Below are 5,040 nucleotides of genomic sequence, written 5' to 3'. Positions count from 1 at the left end.
CCGCGGTTTTCGGCTCGACCGGTTCCTTGAGATTTATTTTCTCCGTGGCCTTGAGGCGCTTTGCTTCGGCCTCCATGGCCTCCTGGAACTTACCAGAAAATAAGTCCGGGCCTGAGAGCGGGAGATCGTCGAGACGCTTTCGTGCTCCCGGTGAAGGGAGGAAAAGCGCATCTAGCACATTGGCGCGGCGTGACGATGTTGCTAAGGTCGACACTCTAGCAAACTGGTCGAGAGTGGAGCACAGGCCGCGATCGAGGCAATGGAGAGCAGCCACCATCATGTCGGCTGGTATCACCGAATCTTCTTCATATCCCAGTGCCAGGTACTCTGACAGGAGAAGAAGAAAGGACGTCGCACGCATACCCATGCGTGCCGCCGAGTCCATTCTGCGGGTGACATCTTCCAGCTTTCCACGGGTCTTGTCTGTAAAAGGAACCTTGGATGAAGCTGTCCCTCGGTCAGCGGCGAGCTTGTCAATGGCCGAGTCCGGCAGGACCGGAGTTGAGAAATATTTCTCAAAATCTCCCTGGGGGAAATGATAATATGAGTCTACGCGTTTAGCGTAGGCACTCCAAGTCTTTGCGTGCATTATACCGTCGATGTGGTCAACGCACACGCGGTCCAAGGGCATTGTGGGAAAAGCCCGGACCGGTTCTGCCGTCGGTCCCGATCGCTTCTTGAACGACTGACGCTCAGGAGGAGGAGGAGGTTCGGTACCAGCAGGAAGATTTAGAACTCTGATCATATCCCGTTGGACCAAGCGGAGTTCGGTCTCAGCCACCGATAGGCGTTGCATGGTGCGGGTCAGTTCGCTCTCGTCCGCCAAATTGTCAGAGTCCGGGGGGCGAGTTGCCACCGGGGAATGGGAACCAGGCCCCGGGGGCGAAGCAGCGCCGTCACGGCGTCCCGGTATCGAGCCCCGCTCAGAGTCCAGTGACGCCGATGGGTGTAGACTAATACCGGGCGGGGACGCCGGTGCACGGCCCTCCGTGCACGGCATTGTCCGCTGGTCTGTAGTCACCCCACCACGGCCGTGATGACCGGCATGTGGGGGCTGTAATTCTGGAGGGGACTCCGGCGCACGGCTAACCGTGTGCGGTATGTCCCTTTGGCCCGGAGTCGGCCAACTGTGACCGTAATCTCCCTGTCGGCCCGACAATGAGGCCGCGAGGGAGTGAAAGGCCTCCAAAAAATCATCGCGTGAGATCGGGTCGCCACCCTTGTGGCGTTTCCCACGGTGCGATCGGCCGGATGACTCGCTGGAACTCGTCGAAGAACGGCGGGAACGGCGGCTCTTTTTTGATTTTTTCTTCTTTGAGGAGCGACTCCGAGTAGTTGCCGAGGATTGCGGGGACACGGGGATGCCCGAACAACGAATGAAATCCGATGTGGAGGCAGGGCCCTCCGAGCGTAGCGTTAAATCTCTGGGGGAATCCCAGGGATTCGGTTCTACGCTATCAATAGCCCGGGTGGCCGACAGCGCCCCCACGCCGGTAACATAGGCGGGTGCTGTACGGTCAATCAACCGGCCATATAACAGCCCATCCCCAGGCATCGTGGTAATCACGGGGCTGGGTGGGCCTGGGTGCACTGAGCCATGGAGGAGTACTTCCTCCGGCTGCGTGTGCCCCGTAGACGGGCCAGGGACAGGCACGGTGCGCCCCGTAGCGGGGCCACCTTTTGCCGTACGTCCCTTTTTGGGTATTGCCCCGGCGTTAGACAATTTCTTTGTCTTGCCGGTGCGTTTCCCCTTCAGTTGGGCGGACCCGCGAACATTGACCGAAGACGGTGGGGTTGTACGGCCCCCCGCTTGGTCAACGGGTCCGTCAGCTCCGACAGCCGGCAGTGGCTGAAGGGGCCGACTAGGGGACTGCTGCCGCGGTGACGTACCATCACCGGTGCAGTCCCCCGAGAACTCGGGCTTGTCTGGTGGGATGTACGTCCCTCCATTATCGACATACCCGGTCCTCCCCAACTTCCTATTACTCATTTCTTTCACTTTCACTCAAATCCTTCACTAGAACAACTCTACAATACTTCACTAGAACAACTCTACAATACTTTCTTTTCGAAATAGCTTTCTCTAAGCAAAAGAGGTACCAATAAAATAGCGAAATTCAGGTCGTTGAAATTTCACGTGTACCTCGTCCTGCGGCTAAGAGAAAAAGAGGACGCTAACGTGGTGCGCATGTCACAGGGCGTCGTGGGTAGGACACGTGAGGGCGCTATTGTATGTAAAACTCTTAGCAAATTGCCTGCCGGCATAGGGAACAATGCATATGTAGTATTCGCTCTACAGGTAAGTAGAGTGATGTAGACACATTATGGAGGAATGCCAATCACAAAAACATTATTTTGACATCATCCACAAAAGGGCGCCCTCCAGCAGCACATAGAAAACAGTTGAATTTGTTTTTAATGTTAAAGCCCTCAATCAAATTTGTATGATATATTGCCCTTATCTATCCCGTGAGTAACCACAAATGAATTTGTACGGTTTCATAATCATGACTTCATCAGACCGGAAGTTACTGTAGGGAGAATTCAACAATGACCATTTTATTTTTTAATTTCAATCCATCATTTGATCCCTATCACATGAGTTTGTTTTTTGCCCCCCCAAAATGACATCTGCTACACTTAATATTGACCTTTTGCTTCCAAATACTGTGACGTCATCAAACTGGAAGTTAGCTGTTTTTATTACATACACTTAATTTCCATATTTCCATGCGTTATTTTTACTTAATGATAAACAAGTGTCCTCCCTTCCCTGTTTTGACTGATGACGCCATCAAACCGGAAATAACTTGTACGTGTACCCAACTGTTTACTGAAATTTATCATACCTTAAAAGACGCATTCTTTTTGTACAAAATAATTGGTACTGGAAATGTTGAAGTTCTTGGTCCTTTTTTTTTCTGACATAAACATACTCATAACTTAACTGGACAATGTCTAATGAAATGGTTGTCTACCCGACCACTCTGCATTTGTAACAACAAACGCGAACCTCTAGTTCCATATATTCTACTAGGATAAATTCGAAATTTTGGTTTAGTCGTTAACGTAATTCCAGTTTTCTGCTAGTAGAAATTCACAGTTTGTACACTTCTTGACCACCTTTGTACAACAAAAATAAAAATCCAAATCTTATTCGTTGATAACGGAAAAATGAAAATTCAGAAAGAGGACTCCATTTCAACCATAATTCTGTTTTTGTTCTAGCAGATTTTTGAGAAAATGAGTTGTCCACTTTTGGTCCTCCATACGTTAGCAACATGCAGTCAATGCGAACTTGTGCGTGATCTACTTGCAACCCATGCGAAGTGTCACACTAGCGGACAGGTAAATTCTAACATAAGGAGTGATCAATTTGCAGCCAGTGCAAAGTGTCACTCGCTCGGTACGGCACAAGTCACTTTCTCATAGCCATGTTATAGTTGTGTTTGGGTGCTAGCAGCCTGCAGCAAATGCCAATCCCCACTTGTTCGGTATGGCGTGAGTTACTTGCAGCCTGTGCAAAGCCTCATGCAAACGGCTGGGTAAATAGCCACGTAACGGAAGTCTGCAATTTGCAGTCTGGGCAAAACCTCACTCAGCTAGAGCCGTAAGTACTGACAACCAACCAAAACTCAGCAAATTGGGGAAACAAACAGATGGTAGTTTTATTAGTAGAACTTAGCAGAGAAAAACACATATTTTTCCTGTAGTGCAGGCTGAGAGAAATTGGGAGTATAATGGTGGGCGGCCTGCCCACCATTATACTGTGGGAAATAAAATCTGACCAAAAATTAATGGCTAGCAAGGTACTGTCAGGGTTCTCCCCACGTACAAACGTGCGTATCGGCCCGATACGCTGGAATTGCGGCCCGACACGCCGACAAAAATGCCGATCACATTTTTCAGCCCCCGATACGCACAATATAATTATTATACAAGCCATTAAAATGCACAACATAATCGTTTCATACACCATTATTTCATCTTGACATGCAAAATCTTGACAAAAATCCCGCATTTCTGATGCATGCGTGATCAAAATGCACACGATGACGGGTCTTTCGCGTCAACCGCCAGCTATATATTAGCGCATACAGCACGGTACACTGGTTCCCTTCGCGTGCTAACAGTATCAATGCTATGATGAAGGACCGGAACCAGTGACTACTGCCTCGTGCGTGCATACATGATGATGATGTCGGCCGAAGTTGGATCGTAAAAACACCAAACAAACATCGATGGAGAAAGAGAATTTCTGCAAATTAATTCACAGAACGTGATCTTTATTTTCTGTGTATGTATTTTCCATTAAAATGACGAGATTGCAAAGCTCAAACTTGTGGCGAAACATCGTAGCGTGCTTCTTAGAAGCAGTAGGGCCGTACACAGTGCAGTAATTCACACTGATACTGCGCGATGCACGGCCGGCCAGACTGAATGTTGGCAGTGCCAGGGGCCGTGATCGATGTACGTTAAGCATAGTGGAATCAACCTCCTCAAATATATTTTTAATTAGGTGAGGCAAGTTTTAATCACTTCTGATGGTCAGTCTTGATAATTTTCGTGGTGCAAAGGAAAATAATCCATGCACAAAACTACATGATTCCTTGTTCAATATGCTCCATTCAATCATGTGTTTTTATTCCTCCATGATTCAATCAGCAGCCCAAAAAAATGGCGAAATAATTTTTCCGACCTACCGACGCTATTTTGAAAGCCATGTAGTCGGAAGCAAAAGTGATTTTTTTCTTCACCTTAATTTCTTAATTTGAAACTTGCTTGTAAATATAATCCATACTTTCTAGATCAAGAAGGTTTAACACAGGTTTTGAAATGTTGATTTTTTTTTTTAAGTTAAAAACGTTGATTTTTTTTTCTCTAATTACAAAAAATATCACAAGATCTCCTCTAAATTTTAAGGAAAAATATTCCTTAAAGACTCCCCAGATTTGCTCTAAAATGCACCAGAGAGCCTCTAAAGTTCAAAATTTTTCGGGGCCCTTAAGCGGGCCCGAACCCCACGCCGTGGCTTCGCAG

Source organism: Patiria miniata, unplaced genomic scaffold (genome assembly GCF_015706575.1).
Source record: "Patiria miniata isolate m_02_andy unplaced genomic scaffold, ASM1570657v1 HiC_scaffold_14, whole genome shotgun sequence".
In the NCBI taxonomy this organism is placed as follows: domain Eukaryota; kingdom Metazoa; phylum Echinodermata; class Asteroidea; order Valvatida; family Asterinidae; genus Patiria; species Patiria miniata.
The sequence above is the reverse complement of the archived record's forward strand: the minus strand, read 5'-3'. Positions refer to the sequence as shown.